We start from the raw sequence: 20,633 nt of genomic DNA, 5'->3' as shown, positions 1-20,633 counted from the left end.
GCAATTGACTCTTGTTTCAAAGCTCTCTTTATAAACACACATACTTGGAAGCAATAAAAAGTGGATGGCTTGAGCACTGTATGTCTTGTCAGGTCTATCTTGCAGTTATTGAAGTAAATAAATCGAAGTTTGCAAGAGTTGTAGTACTCATTAGCTGGATTACATTTCATGTACTAAGGAAGGCAAGATTTGTGGTAAACAGCTGATATGATGAATGTTGACAATAGTTTATAAACATTCGCAGTTTGTCGTGAAGATCAGTGGGAAATACAGAAATGGCAGATTCATCTTTGTTTAAAGGAACACTGCTTTTATTCAGTTCTAGATGTTACACGTCACTGTCTAACATTAGCAGAAGGGGAAAACTGTCAGATACATTTCAGTGCAGACGAGACAACACATGGGCTCCTTGTATCATCAGAATAGAGGAACCTTCTACTCATTTATGAAAAAAGACTTGTGGAAAAAAAATTGTGACACCCTTTTTTTTTAAACAACAAAAGATGGCGTCACATCTGTAGCAAACTACACATCGCTGCTTTCAAACATTTTTGGTGACTTACACAATGAACTGAGGAAAAGTGATCCAAATCCAACATTGCCTCTTTCGCTGCTTCAGCATCACATTTTCAAAACATTAAGACCTGAATATGAGTTTTATAGGTTGACCTGGTGCCATGTTCCTGTGTCTGAACAGACTACAAAGCTTCTTATTGAGAATACACATCCAATTGAGAATGTGCTAGCTGCACATGGGAAGACTCAGGATGCTGACACTACCTACATGAAATCAAAATCAGATGATTAACAGCGAAACAGAAGATATTCACAACAGCATGGAATAAGTCAAAGAAGAAAGAAACTCACTCATACCTATTTTGCAAGAAAGTTGAATATTTTATGATAAACTACTAAAAATGCATGGCTGCAGAAGAAATAAAGGTGACAGCTACCAATAATAATTCTAATTCCAGTTTAAAAGTAGGCAGCAAACCAAATACATCTTTCACTAGTGGCTAGTTAGTTCATATCAATTTTGATAGTGCTAGTTTGAATTTCTGACTAGTATGACACAAAGTATTTCACAAAATAAATGGTATTTCTCTGTTTGAAAAGTTTATGATTCCACAGTGTATACAGACAGCTGACAATAAAGTTAATTTCACACATGGAACTGGCAATATTAATATTTAAGTATGCATAAACAAGTGGATGCCTACTTTGCTAGGGAATGTTTGATACGTATCTGATGCCAGGCACCATCTCTCCTCTGTTCATCAAACTACATAACATGGAAATAATGTGACTTGTGATAACAAAGGTGTTATCTTTTTGTGACATAAGGAAGCAGTTGCAAGAACTTGTACTTCATTGTGCCTTATGAATATGCTTATTTACTATCTAGATTGACAAACAAAGATTAACTTGGAAACAATTGCAGTGTTAGAATGATAGACTTGTTTATCAAGATAAATGTGATGTACAAGATGCACTCTTTTTACTTTGATATAGCTGTTAAGTGTTCTGATGATAACTCATTTTATTTTATTTATTTATTTATTTTCTTGTGGCAAATCTTACCACAAATCATCCAGTCCTTGCAAAGATTGTCTACAAACTGTCAATGAGTTGTTTTGATGTTGATTTTAATAGAATAATCCCTGTTGACTCTGTAAATGGATTTCGTTACTATGTTATTTTCAAAGATGATTATTCTCATTTTGTTCAGAAATGCTTTACACAAAATAAATGTAAGTAGCTGACAATTTGAAAACATTGTTGAAAGAGTGTAATGCTGCTAGGCATAAGGTAAAAGTATTTTGATATGATACGGGATGAGAAAACATAACACAGTAGCTGCAGTTCTGTAAGATTGTGATGTTGAGTTTTGTCTTGTGTGAGCAAATACATCTGAGCAAAGTAGTGTTGCTGAACAAACATATCAACACTTAGTAGCATTAGCTATCTCTGTGTTATCATCTAGCAAGTTACTAAACCATTTTAGTCCTGCCAACATCAAGGTCAGTGGAGAGAAGGTTGAGAGAAAGAATAATGGACAGATTCAATGTACCCTCAAACACTGCAGGGCAGACACACAAATTACTATCAGTCAGTGTAGATGTATATGTCATTGCACCTCCTCACTCCCATCCCTCCTTGGTGGGCTAAACTACATTGGCAAGGGACTCCCCATTCTGAGACAGCTGATGTACAAGGTTGCAGATAATATAGGTGCAGCCATCAGTTATTCGCTGCTATCAAATAGAACAAGGACTACATTCTTTTATTGGTACTTTTTGAAGTACAGTGACTCGAATATTGAAGGTCAGAACAAATAGGAGGTATCGACTCATCCCATAAATAGCAGCAGACATTTAGGAGAATTTTTTCCTTGCTTGGAGAACTAGAAAGCTTACTTGAAAAATTTTATTTCTTACAGAATGAATCATAATATGTTTCAGTGTGTGCTACAGAACATTCAAGGCAAAATTTCAAAACAGAATGTACATTTTTGCAGGAGTATAAAGGCAGAAGAAAAAATTGGGTGTCACATTATTGTAAGATAAATTAGTATATAATCATACTTTTGAAGTAGAACTGTGGGCAGAAGTCATTGCCTCCAATTCATTATACTGTCCGCCTCCATGGCTGAGAGGTCAGTGTGGCGGAACTTCATATGAGGGAACTGTTTTCGATTTCTGGACACTGGATGTTGTCTTCCTCATCATTTCATCCTCATCGGCACGCAAGTTGCCAAAGTGGCATCAGCTAAAAGGACTTAGACCAGGTGGCTGGGCTCCTCACAAGTGGGCCTCCCCACAGGTGGGGCTCCAAGACTAATCACGCGCATTATCATATTGATTATACTCAAGCTCTTGTCTTTTAAGGTTTACAAATGTTTGCCTCTGAAGAGGCGTATCAGGAAGTAAATAGTGCTATCTTCTTTGGTAATGTATGCTGTGCCCTCATCAAAGGTATTTTGTCCTTTTAGAGTTACAAAAATTCTTCAGTATTTTTCCCATCAGTTCATTCTCTCCCCCCTCCATTATTGATGTGATGCTTGGCGGTGGTGATGGTTCAGTGACTGGAGCCAGTGACAGCAAACATTCTTGAGATAATGCCATTTGGCTCACTGGTTCTCTTTCCACTGACAAGGAACTGTGCATAGCTATTGGAATAAAATATCTTTTGAGAAATTCATGTAATGAAAATCAAGACAAAGTGGAACTGCGTTTTGAAGGGATTTTCTGGATCACGTGACGTCATTTTGTTTAGTTTTGTATGTTCTTATTTGTAACTGTCTCTAAGATACTCCCATTTCAATTTCAGCTTTTGAATTTGAAGAATAATGAAGGGATATAATAAAATATTGATTTATAGTTTCCTGTATGTGTAAGAATAGGTGGGCTAAGTAAAAGATATATGGATCAAGTATCTTTGCTTTTATCCATACAGTACTTCTAATTTTTCTTCGCTGATTGTGAAATGTGAAGGAATTTCTTCTATAACAAAAAGAAGATAAATACTTCATCTGTGACAGATCTGATAAAAACAGGCAGGAGACATGTAATATGTTTACTGCAGAAACTAAAGTATAGTTCCACTGGCTTGTGCTGACTGCCCGCTCATGTCAGGAATATTAAACATTACAAATGTTGCTGATGCGTCCTGGCCTAGCTCTGCATCTCATCGCAGCCCAGCTTCCAGTATCAGCACCACAATGCAAAACAGTGGGTTTGATATCCCAACACATCACGGCTTGGCCCAGCATGTTTTGGCCTGGCACTCTGAGTGAATGCTCCCTTAGACTCATGTTTAGACATACAAATAGAACAATGAGTGTCTGACTTGTTAATTCCACAGCGAGCATACACAGAGAAGATTCTACATCATTCTAACATGGGTGATACGAAACCATTAAAAATGTTGTGGGGTAATGCACTTGTATACAACGAATGTAGCAACACACTAGCCAGCACTGTTCCTTATTGTACATGTGTGAGATCATTAATGTCTCTTACATGTCTGTTTGTCCAGATCTCACTTACATTGTTCCGAAAGTTACTTGATTGGTGGCTAAACCCACTTCACCTAAGTGGAATGCTGTAAAATGCATTTTCAGATATATCTATGGTATCTCAGTCTCTTCTGCAATTCATCAGGCAGCAAACTTTTTGCCTGTGCCAAAGCTGAGTTTGTGGGCAACATTAAAACAAGATTATCAACTGATTTGTGTTGCCTCAATTATTGGTGACGCGGCTGTGCTGTATCATGGGTTTGTTTGCTGGAGAAATTGGTCACACCAATGAAGTGGAGATTGTTGCTGCCATTGAAGGAGCCAAAAAAACTGATATGCCTTAATCGACTGTTGTTGGAGATTAGTGGACAAGGGGATGCACCCGTATTATTCATTGATAATGTGAGCACCGTGGAATTAGTGTTCTAAGCACATCAAAGTACATTATTATTTCGTGTGTGAACAATATTCAACATAGGGGTATCAATGTGGAATGTGTTTGTTCTGAAAATCATCATGTGGACCTGTTTGCAAGGCCTTCAGAGTCAAATATATTTGTTGTTGTTGTGGTCTTCAGTCCTGAGACTGGTTTGATGCAGCTCTCCATGCTACTCTATCCTGTGCAAGCTTCTTCATCTCCCAGTACCTACTGCAACCAACATCCTTCTGAATCTGCTTAGTGTATTCATCTCTTGGTCTCCCTCTACGATTTTTACCCTCCACGCTGCCCTCCAATGCTAAATTTGTGATCCCTTGATGCCTCAAAACATGTCCTACCAACCGATCCCTTCTTCTAGTCAAGTTGTGCCACAAACTTCTCTTCTCCCCAATCCTATTCAATACCGCCTCATTAGTAACGTGATCTACCCATCTTATCTTCAGCATTCTTCTGTAGCACCACATTTCGAAAGCTTCTATTCTCTTCTTGTCCAAACTAGTTATCGTCCATGTTTCACTTCCATACATGGCTACACTCCATACAAATACTTTCAGAAATGACTTCCTGACACTTAAATCTATATTTGATGTTAACAAATTTCTCTTCTTGAGAAACGCTTTCCTTGCCATTGCCAGTCTACATTTTATATCCTCTCTACTTCGACCATCATTAGTTATTTTACTCCCTAAATAGCAAAACTCCTTTACTACTTTAAGTGTCTCATTTCCTAGTTTAATCCCCTCAGCATCACCCGATTTAATTTGACTACATTCCATTATCCTCGTTTTGCTTTTGTTGATGTTCATCTTATATCCCCCTTTCAAGACACCGTCCATTCCGTTCAACTGCTCTTCCAAGTCCTTTGCTGTCTCCGACAGAATTACAATGTCATCGGCGAACCTCAAAGTTTTTACTTCTTCTCCATGAATTTTAGTACCTACTCCGAATTTTTCTTTTGTTTCCTTTACTGCTTGCTCAATATACAGATTGAATAACATCGAGGAGAGGCTACAACCCTGTCTCACTCCTTTCCCAACCACTGCTTCCCTTTCATGCCCCTCGACTCTTATAACTGCCATCTGGTTTCTGTACAAATTGTAAATAGCCTTTCGCTCCCTGTATTTTACCCCTGCCACCTTTAGAATTTGAAAGAGAGTATTCCAGTTAACGTTGTCAAAAGCTTTCTCTAAGTCTACAAATGCTAGAAACGTAGGTTTGCCTTTTCTTAATCTTTCTTCTAAGATACGTCGTAAGGTTAGTATTGCCTCACGTGTTCCAACATTTCTACGGAATCCAAACTGATCTTCCCCGAGGTCCGCTTCTACCAGTTTTTCCATTCGTCTGTAAAGAATTCGCGTTAGTATTTTGCAGCTGTGACTTATTAAACTGATAGTTCGGTAATTTTCACATCTGTCAACACCTGCTTTCTTTGGTATTGGAATTATTATATTCTTCTTGAAGTCTGTGGGTATTTCGCCTGTCTCATACATCTTGCTCACCAGATGGTAGAGTTTTGTCATGACTGGCTCTCCCAAGGCCATCAGTAGTTCTAATGGAATGTTGTCTACTCCCGGGGCCTTGTTTCGACTCAGGTCTTTCAGTGCTCTGTCAAACTCTTCACGCAGTATCTTATCTCCCATTTCATCTTCATCTACATCCTCTTCCATTTCCATAATATTGTCCTCAAGTACATCGCCCTTGTATAAACCCTCTATATACTCCTTCCACCTTTCTGCCTTCCCTTCTTTGCTTAGAACTGGGTTGCCATCTGCGCTCTTGATATTCATACAAGTGGTTCTCTTCTCTCCAAAGGTCTCTTTAATTTTCCTGTAGGCAGTATCTATCTTACCCCTAGTGAGACAAGCCTCTACATCCTTACATTTGTCCTCTAGCCATCCCTGCTTAGCCATTTTGCACTTTCTGTCGATCTCATTTTTAAGACGTTTGTATTCCCTTTTGCCTGCTTCATTTACTGCATTTTTATATTTTCTCCTTTCATCAATTAAATTCAATATTTCTTCTGTTACCCAAGGATTTCTATTAGCCCTCGTCTTTTTACCTACTTGATCCTCTGCTGCCTTCACTACTTCATCCCTCAGAGCTACCCATTGTTCTTCTACTGTATTTCTTTCCCCCATTCCTGTCAATTGTTCCCTTATGCTCTCCCTGAAACTCTCTACAACCTCTGGTTCTTTCAGTTTATCCAGGTCCCATCTCCTTAAATTCCCACCTTTTTGCAGTTTCTTCAGTTTCAATCTGCAGTTCATAACCAATAGATTGTGGTCAGAATCCACATCTGCCCCTGGAAATGTCTTACAATTTAAAACCTGGTTCCTAAATCTCTGTCTTACCATTATATAATCTATCTGATACCTATTAGTATCTCCAGGATTCTTCCAGGTATACAACCTTCTTTTATGATTCTTGAACCAAGTGTTAGCTATGATTAAGTTATGCTCTGTGCAAAATTCTACTAGGCGGCTTCCTCTTTCATTTCTTCCCCCCAATCCATATTCACCTACTATGTTTCCTTCTCTCCCTTTTCCTACTGACGAATTCCAGTCACCCATGACTATTAAATTTTCGTCTCCCTTCACTACCTGAATAATTTCTTTTATCTCGTCATACATTTCATCAATTTCTTCATCATCTGCAGAGCTAGTTGGCATATAAACTTGTACTACTGTAGTAGGCATGGGCTTTGTGTCTATCTTGGCCACAATAATGCGTTCACTATGCTGTTTGTAGTAGCTAACCCGCACTCCTATTTTTTTTATTCATTATTAAACCTACTCCTGCATTACCCCTATTTGATTTTGTATTTATAACCCTGTAATCACCTGACCAAAAGTCTTGTTCCTCCTGCCACCGAACTTCACTAATTCCCACTATATCTAACTTTAACCTATCCATTTCCCTTTTTAAATTTTCTAACCTTCCTGCCCGATTAAGGGATCTGACATTCCACGCTCCGATCCGTAGAATGCCAGTTTTCTTTCTCCTGATAAGGACGTCCTCTTGAGTAGTCCCCGCCCGGAGATCCGAATGGGGGACTATTTTACCTCCGGAATATTTTACCCAAGAGGACGCCATCATCATTTAATCATACAGTAAAGCTGCATGTCCTCGGGAAAAATTACGGCTGTAGTTTCCCCTTGCTTTCAGCCGTTCGCAGTACCAGCACAGCAAGGCCGCTTTGGTTAATGTTACAAGGCCAGATCAGTCAATCATCCAGACTGTTGCCCCTGCAACTACTGAAAAGGCTGCTGCCCCTCTTCAGGAACCACATGTTTGTCTGGCCTCTCAACAGATACCCCTCCGTTGTGGTTGCACCTACGGTACGGCCATCTGTATCGCTGAGGCACGCAAGCCTCCCCACCAACGGCAAGGTCCATGGTTCATGGGGGAAGCAAATATATTTAGACCAGTATATACTAAGATAGGGCTTTTAAACTAAAGTGCTTTGTTCTGTTGTTATTTTGATTTTCTGTTGAAAAGTATTTTGTGCACCACAGTTCGATTCAAGGGAAAATATTGAGGTGAATAAACCTAATTTTTTGTTTTCAGTTCCCTCATTCTGTGACAGATAATTTTGTGTTGTGTGAAACCTCTCAAACTTTCTGCTGTAGGAGTGTGTATTCTCTCTCTCTCTCTCTCTCTCTCTCTCTCTGTGTGTGTGTGTGTGTGTGTGTGTGTGTGTGTGTGTGTGTGTGTGTGTGTTGCATACATAAAGTGTTACACTTTTTCATTGCTATAAAATATATCCTTACATCACCACAACAGCAGTAACCATCACAGTTTGGTTGTGTACGCACTAGAAAAGCTTCAGTGCCTCAAACCGTCAGTCAAAATTTTCTTTGTTGTTGGTTCTCTACTTCTAAATACATAAAAGTTGTAAGAGTTTTGGGCCTTAGTGCTTTTAGTCTGATTTCTTCTGACCTTACACGCAAAAAGAATACTAATGATGATGATGATGATGATGATGATGATGATGATGAGTATGTTTTTACACTTAGAGTGTCCTTCAAGATAGATCCAAACTGGAGTCGGACAGGGAGGCAGCTCTCACCTTTGCTCTTTTTAACTATATCGTTGATAAGGTGATCACATAATGGTGACAGGCAATGAAAGAAATTGGTAGAATACAATTGGGATGTGTGGAAAAGGGAATATTGGCATTTGCAGATGCTATTGTGATATTGTTACAATCATTAGAGAAGAGGTGGCTAATTGAACCATGCAACTACAGAGACAAGCCACGAAAACAAGTCTATAAATCTCTAGCAAAAAAGACACTGTGCTGGCCGAAAATCAAGACAGCTTCTTGATAGAAGACAATATGATAGAAAATTTTATAGGATCGAGATATTTAAATACCAAGGAGGTTGGATAGAAATGTGTCTGATGGAAGAATAAGCAATGTGAGCATGAGTAAACAAGATGAACTTAGTGGAAAAATTAACTATGAAAATCTGCAATAAGAAGAATCTTTCAATCAATGCAAAATTGAGACATTACCAAACAGTGATCTGGCTTGAATTCTTATATTCAGCAGAAAGTCTGAACCTTGCAAGAACAGGATTATTGAAGAGGGTTCTCTGGACGTTATTGGAACCTTGAAGAACTGGAAATGGTTATTACAGAAAAAGAGTAATCCAGGAAATATGGAGAGGACCTCAGACACAATCAGGAAGAGACAGAACATGGTCTTTGGACACATGCTTAGAATAGACCAGGGGAGGTTGACCCGTAAGATAATAGAATATATTATGAACAAGTGAACCAGAGTGTGCTGGATCCAAGAGGTTAATGTGGAAGAAAAGAGAATAGAGGAAACAGAGAATTGCAACGAGGTGACTTAAATAAAAAAAAAATTCAGGCTTTCACAGATTTCCATGAGAGAATTAGACCCAAAGTTAAAATCTTCATAGACAGAAGAGTGAAATAGGTTACGAAGTATGAGATTGAAAGAATATTGGGGATAAGGATAAAGACCTGAAGCAAGGAAGCTGATATGAATTAATGTGGTCTTCAAGATGGTCAAAATGAGGAGATGACTATGAACAGATCTCATTCCTTTTTCATATCTATCAGGGGCAGTCAAATGACAACAGAACACCCACCACAACAGGACAGTGGAATGGTTCCATTCAAAAGTAATCACCTCACCCTTAAGACATTTATGCCACTGGGCACGAGACGATCAATTCCTGCTTTGTACAATGTGGTTGGCTGATGACTGATTGACAACTGCACCCCCTTTGCACTTTCTTGCCCAACTGAAACTAATGCCCATGCGTGTCTTTTTTCAGGTTGCCGACAATGTGAAAATCACATGGTGAATGATCTGAGCTATATGGTACATGTTGGAGTGTTTTCCAACCAAATCGCTGAAGCATAGCTTTCGTCTGATTGGCAAGGTGGAGGTGGGCAGTATTGTGCAACAGGATGATTCTGGAGCTTGTGTAAACAGCTTTGGATTTCTTTGTTGGATGAGATGTGGGATGTTTCCCCTGTTGGCTTTGCCGTTTGTCTTGATGATTTGCTTCTCGAGTTACTCGAGTGTGGAGCCACAATAAATGCGCAGCACTATGAAGACACTTTGCAGAAACTGTGATGCGAGATGAAGTCAAAATGCCCAGGAATGGTGATGCATAATACAATAACACTACCCCTCCCCACCCACAACCAGTCGGATGAAGGCTGCACTTCAGTGATTTGGTTGAGAAATACTGCATCACCCTCCATATAGCCCACATTGTTCACCATGTGATTTTCACATCATTGGTGACCTGAAGAAAGACATGTGGATGTCAGTTTCAGTCAGACAGGAAAGTGCAGGAGTGGGTGTGGTTGTAGATCCCTCAGTAGCCGACCACATTCTATGAAACAGGAATTGGTCGTCTTGTCTCCCAGTGGGATAAATGTCTTAACACATGTGGTGATTACTTTTGAATGGACCCATTCCATGGTCACATTGCGGCGGATGTTCGGTTTTCATTTGACTGTCCATTATAAGACTGCGATAAATAAGTACTATATCATTATTATTCAAAAATATCATAATAGTCATGTATCATTTATTTTCCATTGATTTAACATAAGTTTATCTAAGTCATTTAACATGAAATTTAGTCGCAGTGACAGTTTACCAACAAAAATAATCAGTGTCTGAAAATATAATGTAACATGCATAGAATCAATAATGAAATTCATGGATGGAAGGATGTGTAAAATAAGGTAAAGGAAACCAAGCACCTGTATTAGATTGGCACCTGGCACACAGAACAGTGCAACAGAAAACAGTGTTCACACTAGCTTTAGAGCTCTTGTTCTTTTTCTAGTAAAATTACACACATTTACTTACACAGGTCTCAAACATACGCTCTTGCATTTGCGGTGAGACTGATTGTTATCAATTCTTGAGAGCAGTTGAATGGGTAGATTGGGGGGAGGGAGGGGGGGGGGGGAAGGACATTCAGTACAAGGAGAGGGTAGTGGGATGGTATAAAGTAGGTTTTTCCACAGTTGAATCAGCAGCTCTACAAAAAGACAAAAGTAGTTCAGAGGATAGAACATATAAGATACAGGGATGGGGATTTGGGGGGGGGGAGGGGAGGGGTGGAGTGAGGATAGGAGAGGAAGGTGATGATGAAGATGGAGACGGAGGAGAGGGAAAGGACAGAAGAGAGAAGGGAAGAGGTAAGATGAGGCAGTGGGAAAGAGGTCAGAGTAGGCTTAGGTGAGGCCAAGGATATCATGAGAATGCATGATAGACTGGAAAGACAAAGAGAAACTTTTGCTGGAAGCGAGTATCCAAATGGCCTGCATAGTGAAGCAGCTGTTGAAGTCACTTGCGTTTCTTGTGCAGTATGCTCGGCGACTGAATGATCAAGTTCGCAGTTTGTCAGAGTCTAGTGGTGGCCATTTGAGTTATTAGATGGTTACTTGTCATGCTTGCATAGAATGCTGTACATTAATTGCAGCATAACTGATATAGAATGGTTAAATCAAACAATGGAAAAGCTAGGATGGAATAATGACAATATTATGAAAAGGGTAGATTGCTACTCACCACATAGAAGATATGTTAAGTCACAGACAGGCACAACAAAAAAAACTATTAGACATGTAAGCTTTCTGCCGAAAGGCCTTTTTTTGAATTAAACAACACACACACACACACACACACACACACACACACACACACACACACACACACACATGTGCAAATCACACACACGTGACTACTGTGTCTGGCTGCTGAGCCCAGACTGCGATTAGCTGCAGATAGCAGAGTAGGAGTGGGGGATGATAAAAAGTGCTACTCTTGGGAGCATACAGAGGCGAGGTGGAGAGAAGGTATGGCGGCTAGGCAGAGTTGGGTGGTTAGATTGTGAGCAGATGGGCAGGGGAGTGGAAAAGGACAGAAATATAAAAAGACTGTGGGTGCACTGGTGGAGTAGAGGGCTGTGTAGTGCTGGAATGAGAACAGGGAAGGGTATAGGTGCGTGAAGGACAATGACCAACAAATGTTGAGGCCAGGAGGTTAACAGGACTGTAGGATATATTGCAGGGAATATATCCTACATTCTCGTAACCCTCGTGTTCTCAGTCTTTGTTGGTCATTGTCCTTCACCTACCTATACCTTTCCCTTTCCCTGTCTCACTCCAGCACTACACACCACTCTATTCCACAAACACACCCACAGTCTTCTTACTTCTCTCCTTCCCTGCCAACCCTTCCTTCCTTCCTCCCCCCCCCCCCCCCATCTCCCTCCTCCCCCCACCTCCACTGCTCTCTGCCTAACATCACGACTGCACCTAGCTGCTCTACGATCTCTGTACCTCTTTCCTGTATGCTTCCACAAGCAGCTCTTTACTGTTCCCCACCCCTACCCTGTTACCTGTTCCTCTCCCAACCAAGCCTCCTCCTTACCCCTACCACCCAGATTGCTTCTGTCAACACATGCTGCTGCTCGCAGTCTGGCCTTGGCAGCCAGAGACATGGCAGTGATTTGGTGTGTGTGTGTGTGTGTGTGTGTGTGTGTGTGTGTGTGTGTGTGTTGTCTAATTCAGAAGAAGCGTATTTGTGTAACAGTATTTTTGTTGTGCCTATCTGTGACTCAAGATATGGTGAGTAGCAACTTATCCTTATCATAATATTGTCATGTAACATGGCAGTTTTCACATGTGGCCCTGACTTTTATTGCATTGGAGATGCCAATGACTGTGGTGTGAGGTGGAGGCTGGGTGTGGGGGGTCTGTATGGAACAGATTTTTCACCTGGAGGTGACCACAAGGGAATAACCTATTCGATGGAGGATTGGGAACAGGATTAGGAACAGGATTGGAGTAGGGATGGACAGGGTTATTCTATAGGTCAATTGGGTGGGAGAACACTACTTTGGGTGGTGGGGATAGGATTTTGGGTAGGATATCCCTCATCTCAGGGCACAGTGGGAGGTAGCCAAAGCCCAGGTGAAAGATATGGTTTAGTTTTTTGAGGCCAAGGTGATACTGGCTGATTGGTGGTGGTGACTAGTTGACAGGTCTACTGCTGTTAGAGGAGGAGATGGGATGCAATGGTTTCTACTGCAAATGTGTCGTCAACAGATTGTGAAGCTGTAAGGAAGAGACTTTTTGACATGAAACAGGTAATGACTATCAAGTAGTGGTACCGTTGGTGGTTGGGGAACTTGATGTGAACACACACATTTATGTAGCCATCTGCGAGGTGGATGTAGACATCCAGGGAGGTGGCTGATTTAGTTGAGAGAGATCAGGTGAAGCTTATTTGGGAGAAGGTGTTGAGATTATGGAGGAAAGAGCAAAGTTTGTCCCTTCCATGATTCCAGATCATGAAAATGTCATAAATGAATATGAACCATGCAAGTTGTTTTAGGATTCCTCCAGATAGCTCATAAATAAGTTGGCATAATATGTTGCCATGTGAGAACCCATGGCAGTAACACAGATATGTTTGCTGATTTGATGTTTGAAAGTGAAATAATTGTGGATTAGGGTGTGATTGGCTAGGAGAATTAGGAAAGAGATGTTAGGATCGGTATCGGGAGCATGTTGGGAAAGGTAGTGTTTCATGGCTGCAAGGCTTTATGGACATGGGGAATATTGGAGTATAAGGACACACATCCACAGTAACCAACGAGGAATCTGATGGTCAAGGGACAGGAACAACAAAAAGACTACTAAACACATAATCTTTCGGCCTGGAGGCCTTCTTCTGAAATAGTCTCTCTCTCTCTCTCTCTCTCTCTCACTCTCTCTCTCTCTCACACACACACACACACACACACACACACACACACACACATCACTGAGGGAGAGCATACAGGTGCGGGATGGTAAGGATCTGCTTATGGCAGCATACATTGTCGAGGTGGAGACAGGGTGGGGCAGCTAGCTGCAGTCAAGAGATAAGACAGAGGGCGGATGGGAGCTGGGGAGTGGGAAAGGAGAGAATTAAAAAGACACCACCTACTCCAATCCGGTCATAGGCATCACCTATCAAATCAAAAACAGGGATACCTGTGAAACCACTCCTGATCTACAAGCTAAGCTGCAACCATGGTGCTTCATTCCACTTGGGCAAGACAACCAATAAGCTGTTTGTTCGCATGAATGGCCACCGACAAACAGTCCAAGAAATACCTGGACCATCCAGTTGCTGAACATGCTGCCCAATATGACATTCATGTTTTTAATGATCACTTCACAGGCTGGGCTATCTGGGTCCTTTACCAACACCAGCTTTTCTGAATTGTGCTGGTGGGAACTCTCCGTGCAATGTATCCTATGTTCCCGTAACCCCTCCAGGCCTCAACCTTTGTTAGTAATTGTTCCTCACCATCTATCCCCTTCCGTGTCAGTATTACCGTATATGTTCCCATAAAGGAAAAATTAATCAATATTGTCATTTATAAATAAAGTTTGATTCATTGTAGTTAATGTGAGTCTCTTTCTCTTCTTAGTGCACATTTGTCCTGCTTTTGAAAATATTCGTTCATAGGTCTCTGATGTTGCTGTGATACATAATACTTTTAAAACTAGTTGATACAGTACTGGCCACAGCAGTTTTCTTGTTTCCCACCAGTTTAAGGGATTGCTGTTTCTAGGCAATATTCCTCCACTAATTATTTGTCCAGTTTGACAATTGCCACATTTCCTGGGCCGTGACTTGCTTGAAGCTGACTAATAGTTTCATTCAACTCGTACCAGGTTGAAGAAGTCTTATGTGTCACAGTGGTAACTGGTTGAGAAATGTGATGTGTTTTTTTCTTATTGAACAACCAACACTTTCATTTCTGCAACATCCTCCACTTAGTAGCCCTGAAATGTTTTGTCATCTGGATGTCCTTCCTTTGAATTGGGGAACCAGTAACATTGCTTGACTAATCAGTTTATTGCTGGAGATAACCCAAAACCACTCTGATAATTGTTTAAGCAAATTATCAGCCAATGACTGTTTCTTGAGGACATTCTTTATTTTTGTCTTTAAAAATTTTAGTTGCTGTTCCATTAATCTTGGCAAATTTCATTTTTAAAAGTGAGACTGTTTCCTCTGAGGACACTTATTTGATTACCTCATCGAAAACTTTCAAAATCCTTAAAGTCAGTTGCATTATTTCCTAGCCTGTACCCTAGAAGTTTAAGATGATCAATTTTTTACCTAAAATAAAAAAAAAAAAACTTTGTTCTACCTTACGGCAGGTCTTGTCATGGGGGAAGCCTCGTCACAGAGGTCCACCGCATAAGTGTCTAGGGAAGTGATTCCAGTGGTGGTTTCCCGTTGTCTTCCACTGATGATGATGAAATGATAATGACGACAACACAACACTCTGGGTGTCCAGATGGGGGTTTGTCGGGGACGGCTAGCATGTCCCACGTGTCTCCTGATCGGACTATGGCTGTGGCTGCCCGGGATACTGCCCACATCGAGGCTGACCCCTCACCCGTGGTAGAGTGGGAGGTCGTCTCGAGGTGTGGCAGGGGGCGAAAGACATTCTGGAGGGCTGAACAGAAGGTCTCTTCAGTTTGTCTGACGTGACAAACCAGTTTCAGGCTCTGTCTCCGGCTGATAGGGATCTTCGGCCGGACATGGCTGCTTGTCCTGTTCCAGAGGTTGCCCCTCAGTCTGCAAGATCCGGGCTGTCGCAGAGGGTGGGCTTACTGGTAGTTGGGAACTCCAATGTTAGGCGTGTAATGGGGCCCTTAGGGATGTGGCAGCAAGTGAGGGGAAAGAAAACCAATGTGCACTCCGTGTGCATACAGGGGGGGGGGGGTTCATTCCAGATGTGGAAAGGGTCCTTCCGGATGCCATGAAGGGTACAGGATGCACCAATGATGTGTGTCGCTATGGATCAGAGGAAATCCTCTCTGGCTTTCGGTGGGTATCTGATTTGGTGAAGACTGCCAGTCTCGCTAGCGGGATGAAAGCAGAGCTCACCATCTGCAGCATCGTCGACAGGACTGACTGCGGACCTTTGGTACAGAGCCAAGTGGAGGGTCTGAATCAGAGGCTGAGACGGTTCTGCGACCGTGTGGGCTGCAGATTCCTCAACTTGCGCTATAGGGTGGTGGGGTTTCGGGTTCCGCTGGATAGATCAGGAGTCCACTACACACAGCAGGCGGCTACATGGGTAGCAGGGGTTGTGTGTCGTGGACTGGGCGGTTTCTTTAAGTTAGATGACCTCGGGCAAGTACAGAAAGGGCAACAGCCTCAAAGGGTGCAGGGCAAAGTCAGGGCATGCGGGGACCAAGCAGCAATCAGTATTGTAATTGTAAACTGTCGAAGCTGCGTTGGTAAAGTACCGGAACTTCAAGCGCTGATAGAGGGCACCGAAGCTGAAATCGTTATAGGTACGGAAAGCGGGCTGAAGCCAGAGATAAATTCTGCCGAAATTTTTACGAAGGCTCAGATGGTGTTTAGAAAGAACAGATTGCATGCAACTGGTGGTGGCGTGTTTGTTGCTGTTAGTCCTAGTTTATCCTGTAGTGAAGTAGAAGTGCATAGTTCCTGTGAATTATTATGGGTGGCGGTTGCACTTAACAACTGAGCTAGGTTAATAATTGGCTCCTTTTACCGACCTCCCGACTCAGCAGCATTAGTGGCAGAACAACTGAGAGAAAATCTGGAATACATTTCACATAAATTTTCTCAGCATGTTATAGTCTTAGGTGGAGATTTCAATTTACTAGATATATACCGGGACACTCAGATGTTTAGGATGGGTGGTAGGGACAGAGCATCGAGTGACATTATACTGAGTGCACTATCCAAAAATCACCTCGAGCAGTTACACAGAGAACCTACTCGTGGAGATAACATCTTGGACCTACTGATAACAAACAGACTCGAAGTTTTCGACTCTGAAAGCGTAGAACAGGGAATCAGTGATCATAAGGCCGTTGCAGCATCCTTGAATATGTAAGTTAATAGGAATATAAAAAAAGGGAGGAAGGTTTATCTGTTTAGCAAAAGTAATAGAAGGCAGATTTCAGACTACCTAACAGATCAAAACGAAAATTTCTGTTCCGACACTGACAATGTTGAGTGTTTATGGAAAAAGTTCAAGGCAATCGTAAAATGCGTTTTAGACAGGTACGTGCCGAGTAAAACTGTGAGGGACAGGAAAAACCCACCGTGGTTCAACAACAAAGTTAGGAAACTACTGCAAAAGCAAAGAGAGCTTCACTCCAAGTTTAAACGCAGCCAAAACCTCTCAGACAAACAGAAGCTAAACTATGTCAAAGTTAGCGTAAGGAGGGCTATGCGGGAAGCGTTCAGTGAATTCGAAAGTAAAATTCTATGTTCCGACTTGACAGAAAATCCTAGGAAGTTCTGGTCTTACGTTAAATCAGTGAGTGGCTTGAAACAGCATATCCAGACACTCTGGGAAGATGATGGCATTGAAACAGAGGATAACACGCGTAAAGCTGAAATACTAAACACCTTTTTCCAAAGCTGTTTCACAGAGGAAGACCGCACTGCAGTCCCTTCTCTAAATCCTCGCACAAACGAAAAAATGGCTGACATCGAAATAAGTGTCCAAGGAATAGAAAAGCAACTGGAATCACTCAACAGAGGAAAGTCCACTGGACCTGACAGGATACCAATTAGATTCTACACAGAGTACGCGAAAGAACTTGCCCCCCTTCTAACAGCCGTGTACCGCAAGTCTCTAGAGGAACGGAGGGTTCCAAATGATTGGAAAAGAGCACAGGTAGTCCCAGTCTTCAAGAAGGGTCGTCGAGCAGATGCGCAAAACTCTAGACCTATATCTCTGACGTCGATCTGTTGTAGAATTTTAGAACATGTTTTTTGCTCGAGTATCATGTCGTTTTTGGAAACCCAGAATCTACTATGTAGGAATCAACATGGATTCCGGAAATAGCGATCGTGTGAGACCCAACTCGCTTTATTTGTTCATGAGACCCAGAAAATATTAGATACCAGCTCCCAGGTAGATGCTATTTTTCTTGACTTCCGTAAGGCATTCGATACAGTTCCGCACTCTAGCCATCCCTGCTTAGCCATTTTGCACTTCCTGTCGATCTCATTTTTGAGACGTTTGTATTCCTTTTTGCCTGCTTCATTTACTGCATTTTTATATTTTCTCCTTTCATCAACTAAATTCAATATTTCTTCTGTTACCCAAGCATTTCTATTAGCCTTCATCTTTTTACCTACTTGATTGTCTGCTGCCTTCACTACTTCATCCCTCAGAGCTACCCATTCTTCTTCTACTGTATTTCTTTCCCCCATTCCTGTCAATTGTTCCCTTATGCTCCCCCTGAAACTCTCTACAACCTCTGGTTCTTTCAGTTTATCCAGGTCCCATCTCCTTAAATTCCCACCTTTTTGCAGTTTCTTCAGTTTCAATCTGCAGTTCATAACCAATAGATTGTGGTCAGAATCCACATCTGCCCCTGGAAATGTCTTACAATTTAAAACCTGGTTCCTAAATCTCTGTCTTACCATTATATAATCTATCTGATACCTTTTAGTATCTCCAGGATTCTTCCAGGTATACAACCTTCTTTTATGATTCTTGAACCAAGTGTTAGCTATGATTAAGTTATGCTCTGTGCAAAATTCTACCAGGCGGCTTCCTCTTTCATTTCTTCCCCCCAATCCATATTCACCTACTATGTTTCCTTCTCTCCCTTTTCCTACTGACGAATTCCAGTCACCCATGACTACGAAATTTTCGTCTCCCTTCACTACCTGAATAATTTCTTTTATCTCGTCATACATTTCATCAATTTCTTCATCATCTGCAGAGCTAGTTGGCATATAAACTTGTACTACTGTAGTAGGCATGGGCTTTGTGTCTATCTTGGTCACAATAATGCGTTCACTGTGCTGTTTGTAGTAGCTAACCCGCACTCCTATTTTTTTATTCATTATTAAACCTACTCCTGCATTACCCCTATTTTATTTTGTATTTATAACCCTGTAATCACCTGACCAAAAGTCTTGTTCCTCCTGCCACCGAACTTCACTAATTCCCACTATATCTAACTTTAACCTATCCATTTCCCTTTTTAAATTTACTAACCTACCTGCCCGATTAAGGGATCTGACATTCCACGCTCCGATCTGTAGAATGCCAGTTTTCTTTCTCCTGATAACGACATCCTCTTGAGTAGTCCCCACCCGGAGATCGGAATGGGGGACTATTTTACCTCTGGAATATTTTACCCAAGAGGACGCCATCATCATTTAATCATACAGTAAAGCTGCATGTCCTCGGGAAAAATTACGGCTGTAGTTTCCCCTTGCTTTCAGCCGTTCACAGTACCAGCACAGCAATGCCGTTTTGGTTAATGTTACAAGGCCAGATCAGTCAATCATCCAGACTGTTGCCCCTGCAACTACCGAAAAGGCTGCTGCCCCTCTTCAGGAACCACATGTTTGTCTGGCCTCTCAACAGATACCCTCCGTTGTGGTTGCACCTACGGTACGCCCATCTGTATCGCTGAGGCACGCAAGCCTCCCTACCAACGGGAAGGTCCATGGTTCATGGGGGGGGGGGGGGGGCAATAAATTATGGGATCTTTATTTAAAGTAAATCTTTGCAACATTTCGTAAGCAGAATTTAGTTTCATTGGTTTTTTATTTCTTTTATTTACTTATTTTTTTATTTAAATTTTCTTGCAGATCTGCAAATTTGCTTAAAGCAAAGGGTCTCTCCTTAAGAAAGATAACAACAAGTGTGGGATATGTGGGAGTTTCAGAAGGACGGCAGTTAATTTCATATTTAATGCATCTTCCGTTATTATGGAAGTGATTTTAAAACTGATATTGTATTTGAAATAATAGACTTTACTCAGTTTGAGTTGTCTTCTGCAGTGTGTCTGCTTCGAATTGGAGCACTTCTGTTCACTCTTCTCATCAATGAAATTTGCAGTCAGTGCACAGAAACTAATGTTATTTATTTCCATCCAAGCATCAGAGGAAAGGCAGTCTGCCTTTGCAATGGTCAAATAATTTTTAATTTTATCTGAGAGTTTGATAGTGTTTTTTGACTTGTTTAAATATAATTGGGGTGGGGGTTGGGGGGGGCGGGGGCGGATGTGCGCGTGTGTGCATGATGTGCACCACTACAGAATAAGAATGGTATTCTCTACAAATCATTTTTAAAAGCTGTACATCTAAAGCTATACTTTTATTTAATGTGAGTGACTTTATAATATTAAAAAGAATTACTTATTGGCTTTTGTAAGGGAAAAGTAGTTGAGGGTAAGGGCACCATAAAAGGGAATAAATTAGGACTTGGTCCAGAACGTGATGACACTGATAGGCTGGATGCAGCTTGAAACTCAATTTGCCTTTCTGGGATACCTTCATCCAAGGTGGAAGCAGAGTCAGTGAGGACAGTTCAGAAGAAATGATTTCTCGAATTTTGCATCAACTTATGGCGATCTTGATCGGCTTCCTTACCCACATCATTCCAGAGGTATTGTAGAATGCTTCGATTTAAGCTGTCTCTTCAGGTTTGATGATGAGCCAGAAGCCATGGAAATTATCTGCTGACAGTAGTCGCACTTTTTCCTTTTTCTTCCACTTGGGTAAATGTACTGAACATTGCTCATAATTCTTTTAGGCAAAGGCATTGTGGGCGACGTATTGTTGTGCATCACTTAAAAGTA

General features: G+C 41.3%; 1 protein-coding gene across 6 annotated transcripts in view; it reads left to right on the top strand.

The window, feature by feature from the left end:
• Positions 1–20,633, top strand: part of LOC126199369 (uncharacterized) — a 329,457-nt gene that overhangs the window by 163,308 nt on the left and 145,516 nt on the right. The gene's annotated exons all lie outside the window — the stretch shown is intronic.

Source organism: Schistocerca nitens, chromosome 8 (assembly GCF_023898315.1).
Source record: "Schistocerca nitens isolate TAMUIC-IGC-003100 chromosome 8, iqSchNite1.1, whole genome shotgun sequence".
Classification (NCBI taxonomy): Eukaryota; Metazoa; Arthropoda; class Insecta; order Orthoptera; family Acrididae; genus Schistocerca; species Schistocerca nitens.
The sequence above is the reverse complement of the archived record's forward strand: the minus strand, read 5'-3'. Positions and strand labels throughout refer to the sequence as shown.